Genomic DNA, 7965 nt, shown 5'->3' with positions numbered 1-7965 from the left:
CGTATGTGTTTCACTTCTGAATCGACATACCTCTAAATAGTATAATTAACAATGTTTGTTTGTGCTCCCATTCCCCTGCTTTTTGTCACATCATTATATTGTAAAGTCCATTGCACACAATCCTGTTTAAAAAAAAACTGCAGTATCCTGCTATTAAATAGAAAACGACTTAAGGTATAATGACTCAAACAGGATGCATGAAGGTCAGCAAGGCATAGTTTAATACAAAGAGCCAACAAAACAAATTTAGTATGGTGGTCAGGTCTCAGCAATCAAAGAAACAACCTTGTGCTCAGTAGTGCCCAGTGAAGCATGGAATGATACAGTTTACTCATTTTTGCTATTCACTCTATGCTGTCAAAAAAACATGCTATACATATTAAAGCAACATGCAGCTGTAAAGAGGATCATTAGCTCTTATTTGGAATTTATTTTCTCTCTTTATTAAAAGTACCTGAAATACAATGCTAAATGCTAAAAAGAGATTATACAGATTACCAAAACAGATGTAAGGCCGCGTACACACGGGCGGACTGTTCGCCCAACTTTGTCCGCTGAACAGTGTTTCAGCGGACAGTCCGCTCGTGTGTGGGCTTCAGCGGACAGTTTCAGCGGACAGTCTGACGAACAAAGTTTTTCGGAATTTCCGTAAAACTGTCCGCTGAAACTTGGTTTGAGCGGACAGTCCGCTCGTGTGTAGGCTTGTTCGTCAAACTAAGTTCCGCGCATACTCAGAAAGGATTTACACGCCGAAGGTTGCATTGCAGTGTATAGGACGTCGTTTTCTAGTCCCGTCGTACGTGCCGTTCACGTCATCGCGCACGGTTTCAGCGGACTGTTCGTTCATCGTGTGTGGTCAAGTCCGTTCATGCTAATTTTGAGCGGACTGTTTGTCAATCTGTTTGACAAACAAGGTTGCGCGAACAGTCCGCGCGTGTGTACGCGGCCTAAGACAAATAAAACATGTTTCTTATGCATGTGTTATGGTATTGCCTCATGGATATGCCTTCAGATATATACTTACACTCTACCATGTTTGTTTATAATATGTGGTGACATTTTTTTTTTATATTGTGCAATCATGAGTAGCACAAAAATCCCCATACTGTCTCTGCACAACCAACCCCTTATCCAAGTATGCAGTCTGGGAGGCCAGGAGAGGGAAGGCAGGGACCTGGCAGAGAGCAGACAAGGTCACACACCATTCAAAATAAAGGGTTGCCTTACCCCATGTTGAAGGACAAAAGCCTCTTCCCCATATCCACAACCCCTCAGATGATGTAGGGATTATAAGTGGAGACTTATTGTGGAATCTGGAGGCCCCCTTAATAATAGGGGTGCACTCAGATATCCACCCTCTGCCAGGGGAATGAATACAGGACTAACCATAAGAAATTAGCTTTAGGCTGTGCATCCATTTTGTTTTTCAATAATTTTTTGTAACAATGGGTACTATGTGCAGGGCAGGACTTAGGGTGGTGGGGGCCCCTGGGCTTGAGTCACTTTCGGGCCCTACCTTCTATACATTACCATATTTATCGGCACATAACACGCGCTGGAGTATAACACGCACCCCAAGTTTAGGAGGGAATATTAAGGAAAACATTTTTTAGGTGGGAAGTTTAAGGAAAAAACTTTTTAAATGCCCATCAATGCAGCCTGATCAGTGTCCATCTGCAGCCTTGCCCATCATTGCAGCCTTGTCAGTGTCATTTGCAGCCTTGTCATTGTAGTCTTGAAGTTTAAAAATGGTGCCGCCAAGATACAGAGTCCTGTGTATCTCGGTGGCTCTTGGGTCCTCTCGGGGGCTCTTGGGCCCAAGAGTAACCGAGTGTACTTGGCTCGGCTCACAGTCATGCCCAGTCCCTGTGTCCATAATAGGGCGGGACTGAGCGTGACTGTGAGCGGAGCGGAGCCGAGTACACTCAGCTATGTATCTCGGCGGGGCCCTCTATTGGGCGGGGCCCATGGGCTTGAGCCCAGTCAAGCCCAATTGTAAGTCCAGCCCTGACTATGTGTCCCATACTCATTCATGTAGGAGGAAGGAACAAATATCATCGGGACCCTATTTTAATGAGGTCTTCCTGGTTTTGATTATTTTTCCCATACACAGACCCCCCCCCATCTATTGAGCCAAGAGTGTCATTTAAAACTGATCACGGCTATAATGAATTATCGGGTTCCCATCAATATAGATAAAACTTATTGAAAAAAACTGCATGAGTCCCCCCCCCTCCCCCAACCATTACCAGGCCCTTTGGGTCTGGTATGAGTATTAAGGGAAAACCCAAAACAAAATTAAAAGAAATAACATAGAGCCCCCCCCCCCCAAATCCATACCAGGCCCTTCAGATCTGGTATGGATTTAAAGGGGAACCCTGTGCTAAAATTAAAAAAAAGGTGTAGGGGTCCCCCCAAAATCCATGCCAGACCCTTATCCAAGCACACAACCTGGCAGGCCGCAGGAAAAGAGGGGGGACAAGAGAGCGCGCCTCTGAACCGTACCAGGCCACCTGCCTTCAACATGGGGAGGGTGCTTTGAGGTCACCCTCCCCATATCCGCTGGGGCAGGACCCAGGTCTCCAAACACTATTTATGACAATAACTTGCATATAAGCCTTTAAAATGAGCGCTTTTTGTTTTTCATGTTAGTGTCCCATAGACTTTACTTGTGTTCCACGGCTTTCAAATTTGCCATAAACACTGCATAATGTTTGTTGTTTGCCGAATGTCTGAACAACCAAAGTTCAGCCCGGACTTATGCTTTGGCTTAATGTTCACCCACTCCTACTCTCCATCCAATCTGACAGAGCTTGAGCTATGTTGCAAAGAAGAATGGGAAAAAATGTAACTCTCGAGATGTGCAAAGCTCATAGAGACATCCCAAAAAGACTTGCAGCTTTAATTGCAGTGAAAGGTGGTTCTTCAAAGTATTGACTCAGGGGGGCTAAATACAAATGCACACCACACTTTTCACATATTTATTTGTAACAAATGTTGAAAACCATTTATAATTTTTCTTCACAATTATGTGCCCCTTTGTGTTGGTCTATCAAAGAAAATCCCAATAAACGTTTTTGGTTGTAACATGACAAAATGTGGAAGATTTCAAGGGGTATAAATACTTTTTCAAGGCACTGTACTTGCTCTTCTTGGTCCTAAGCCTACTATTTTATCAACCCCTCCAGGAGCTTATTATCTTCATCTCGCACTTTAGTTGCTCAACTTGCTTTTGTGATATCCATTTTTTCATTTTGTTTAAGAACTCATTCCATGACCTTGACATATGGATTCCTCACCAATCTGGAAAAGCTGTGCTTCCTCTTGGAACTAACCCATTATATATTTTACTTAATTTATAAGATATGCCAGGCAAAATCTAATGACCCTACATTTACAACTGCATGAGACCTAGATCTTGGCTATTACATAACCCCCAAGGGCAGGCAAACAGCCTTTTAATTGGGACATGAACACTCTATTTCAAGCTGTTCAAGAAACAAAACATATAGTTATGGTATAGAAACACAGTCTTATTACATTACATCTTCAATTTTGGATTTGTGCCAGTGATGTAAAAAGGTTAGGTTCACATATGGTGCTAGTATTCTATGATTCATCCTTGTATTTAACTAACATCTTTGAAATATATAATGAAATATATGTCACATTCATATTGATATTTCAACACCCTCAAATAGTAATGTTTGTTCAAGTTTACTTTGTCACTTAAATGTCCCACAGGTCAGGTCTACTCTTCTCTCTTTTTGTTATTCTTTTTCTCTTTTTGTTTTTCTCTGGTCTCATTAAATTCTATGGTTCTGCTACGATGACATTTAACAGTGATTCATGACAGTTGATATGCTTTTAGTATACCTTCAGCATTCAGTATACCTTCAGTATTTGTCCATGTTCCCTTTAGGTTGATGTAAAGGCTTCAAGTTTGTACCAACTCTTTAGCAAACTTCACTAGTAGCAACACCATCCTTTTTCTTCAGGAGAGGCACCTGGCTCCCATACATGGGGAGGTTCCAGCACAAAAGTCCTGCAGACACCTCTTGTAGAATCCTCCTCTGGGTCTTCATCATGTTCCCAATCTTCTGCAGGAGAGTCAACCAGCCTCTAGACTCCATACTTCCCCCAGATAGAGTCAGCGGAAACAAACCTAATCAAATTTAGGACCCTTTAGGCAGACAGGCCTAAAGAATCAGTTTCTGCATATGCATCCTCCCAAGGTCAGAGCCTGAAACAAAGAGCTTGCATCAGCTAGCCCCAAATATTTACACCCTTTACAATAATGCACCACTGGCAACTTCTAGGAAAAAATATGCATATTCATAATCCAGGCTTATTGTATGATCTCATACTAATACCAAAGGTGACAGAAGAAGAGAGAACTCACAGCCAGACTGGACTTAGGGGAAGCTGAATATGACACAGACTATAATTGGCACTGGGTGACTGCAGCCTTACAGAACTAAATTTAGAGACACTCATGCTTATAACCGGCTGACTACACTATTAAAAAGATAACAGAATTGGGAGAGGAGAGCAGCACCTGGCATGCCATGGCAGAAACAAGAGGGGTGCGGTGACTGGCAACATGGTGGTAGTGAAATTCATCCATGTGTGAGGATATTGCCAGCGTTCACATCGCTTAGTAATAAGTATCCACAAGCCATCTTTCTGGAAGTGGACGTACATCAGTGCCAAGCAACAGCCACCGCCAACAAACGGCAACCCCCACTTTTTTATCCTTCCGAAATAAAGTAAAAATTGATCAGTACCAAGGTGCAGATGCTGCTGGTTTAGAAGAAAAAATAAAAAAACACTTGGAGAATGATCCCGGGAACAATGAAGACACGGATATTCCCAAAGGATACATGGATTTAATGCCATTCGTAAGCAGAGCTGGCTGTGAATGTCTTAATGAAAGTGGTGACAATGAGTTTGAAAACTGCTTAAGGAAAGACCTTGAATCGGACTGCGATGAACATCTCCTGATCACTGTAGCCTGCAGCGGGTTAAATTATATTCTATGAAGCTTCAGGGAACTGATAATGGTCAAGGTCCAAAGTATGTAAACATTTTCATAAACCTCCCACGATCCATGGATTTTGATGAAGCAATGAGAAGTGAACCTACTCAAGCTGTGGAATTGACAGCAGATGACATAAAAGAGGAGAGCCATGCTATGTTAAGTTTCAGAATGTAAATAGTGTAACGCTATTTGTCCAGTCCAATCAGGGTGATGAGGAGACAACCAGAAATCACATACTTTACTTTTATTGGGACCCCAGTACAGGCAACAAATATGAATTATACCTGAAGTACTTACTGCCTATTTCATTTCTTGAGACCCTAACAAGCCGGGAAAGTACAAATACCCCCCAAATTACCCCTTTTTGGAAAGTAGACATTCCAAGGTATTTAGTAAGAGGCATGGTGAGTTTTTTTAAGTTGTAATTTTTTCCCATAATTCTTTGCAAAATCAAGATTTTCTTTTTTTCCCACAAAATTGTTATATTAGCAAGTTATTTCTCACACACAGCATATGCATAGCACAAATTACACCCCAAAACACATTTTGCTACTACTCCTGAGTATGGCAATACCACATGTGTGAGCATTTTACACAGCCACATACAGAGGCCCAACATGCAGGGAGCGCCATCAGGCGTTCTTGGAGAATAAATTACACATGTAATTTCTTGATTACCTCTTACACTTTTGAAGGCCCTGGAGCACCAGGACAATGGAAACACCCCAAAAATGACCCAATTTTGGAAAGAAAACGACCCAATGTATAATCTATGAGGCCTATCGAGTCTTTTGAACATGTCATGTTTTTTCTACATGTTTTTTGAAAATGTGTTAAGAGAATGAAAACACATTTTTTTTACACAACGTTGTCCATTTACACAATATTTCTAACACATAGCATGTACATACCAAAAATTACACCCCAAAATAGATTCTCATATTCCTCCTGAGTATGGTGATACCACATGTGTGAGACTTTTCCACAGCATGGCCACATACAGAGGACCAACATGCAGGGAGCACCGTCAGGTGTTCTAGGGACATAAGTTTCAAATATAATTTGACTACCTTTTACAATTTTGTGAGGCACTGTAGTGGCATGGATGATAACTGATGTGGCATGGATGAGCATGAATGGGGATGGCTGAGTATGGATGGGTACGGCTGAGTATGGAGGGGTACAGCTGAGTATGGCTGGGTATGGCTGAGTACAGCTGGGTATTGCTGGGTATGGCTGAGTATGGATGGGTATGGATAATTATGGGTGGATGGGATGGTTGAGCATGGATGGATGAGTATTGCTGAGGATGGATGGATGGATGAGTATGCTGAGGATGGTTGGATGAGTATGCTGAGTATGGATGGGTATGCTGAGCATGTATGGCTGAGTATGCTTAGTATGGACGGGTATGCATGGATGGATGAATGGATGGGTATGCAGAGTATGGATGAGTATGCAGAGTATGGATGGGTATGGATGGCTATGCAGAGTATAGATGAGTATGTAGAGTACATTGCAGAGTATGGATGAGCATGCAGAGTATGGATGGGTATGGATGGGTATGTAGAGTATGGAGGGGTATGGATGAGTATGCAAAGTATGCAGAGTATTGATGGATATGGATGAGTATGTAGAGTATGCAGAGTGTGGATGAGTATGCAGAGTATGGATGGGTATGGATGAGTATGCAGAGTATGCAAAGTATGGATGAGTATGCAGAGTATGGATGGGTATGGATGAGTATGCAGAGTAGGCAGAGTATGGATGAGTATGCAGAGTATGCAGAGTATGGATGGGTATGGATGAGTATGCAGAGTAGGCAGAGTATGGATGAGTATGCAGAGTATGGATGGGTATGGATGAGTATGCAGAGTAGGCAGAGTATGGATGAGTATAGATGAGTATGCAGAGTAGGCAGAGTATGTATGGGTATGGATGAGTATGCAGAGTATGCAGAGTATGGATGGATGAGCATGGATAGATGGATGGATTTGTCACTGAGCAGCGCTGTGGGCACTACACATGCAGCCCACAGCACTGCTGCCCCCAATCTTTCCCCTCTCCACTCACACTGGACAGAGAGGGGAGGGAGGAACTGGAAATCATGCCAGTTTGTTTACATGTGATCGCTCTGTAATTTGAAGGAGCGATCATGTGGTAAACGGCTGTGATGAGTGGCCGTTTACAGTGATCCCGTGATGCAGAAGACCCGGCGGTCACGGATGTTCTCATGTGCATGCCCCAGGGTAAGCAACCACCCTGTAGCAGTCATTCAGTTATGGGCCGGTGGTTAAGAAGGATATCAGCAATCACAGCCCCTATATTTTCCTTTGTACATACTCCTTTAAGTGGATTAATTTGGAATGGAGCCACCTTTTTTATAGGAAGGTAGAGAGATGCATAGAGATATAGATAGATAGATAAATAGATAGATAGATAGATAGATAGATAGATAGATAGATAGATAGATAGATAGATAGATAGATAGATAATTTGTTTTAATCTGACAAGAGAAGCAAATGCACATATTTACATACAGTGACAGGTCAGCTGTGCAAGTCCCTTTAGCGTGGTAATAAAGCTTGAAGCATTCATTGTATGTCCCAGAAATACCTTAACCATAGACATTACGATCTGGCAGTGAGTGAATGAATTATAGGGCAATTTCATGGTACATGAAATGGAGTTTGTATAAAAATTGCCTGTTTTTAAATTGATAGTGTGGGTCAGGTAGCAACAATCCCAATTGGATGCTTTTATGTTCCTTCAATATGAACAGTAATTCTGACTAGCCATTTCGAAAGCAAATCTATAGCAGTTTTCCATTTTGTCAGTTTAGTAAATGTCACTTTGGAAACTGTTCAGGAAAAGCACTTGTTTTCATTGCAGTGTGACAGGCAGACTTTGTAGTGCATCACTGG

The 7965-nt window shown here is 42.1% G+C and overlaps 1 pseudogene; it reads left to right on the top strand.

The window, feature by feature from the left end:
• Positions 1–4563: 4563 nt before the first annotated feature.
• LOC143986732 (thioredoxin-like protein 1 pseudogene) lies at positions 4564–5329 on the top strand (annotated as a pseudogene).
• The last annotated feature ends 2636 nt before the right edge of the window (positions 5330–7965 follow it).

The sequence above is a fragment of the Lithobates pipiens genome, unplaced genomic scaffold, assembly GCF_037356315.1.
Source record: "Lithobates pipiens isolate NorthernLeopardFrog02 unplaced genomic scaffold, aLitPip1_a1.2 Scaffold_18, whole genome shotgun sequence".
Taxonomy (NCBI): domain Eukaryota; kingdom Metazoa; phylum Chordata; class Amphibia; order Anura; family Ranidae; genus Lithobates; species Lithobates pipiens.
The sequence above is the reverse complement of the archived record's forward strand: the minus strand, read 5'-3'. Positions and strand labels throughout refer to the sequence as shown.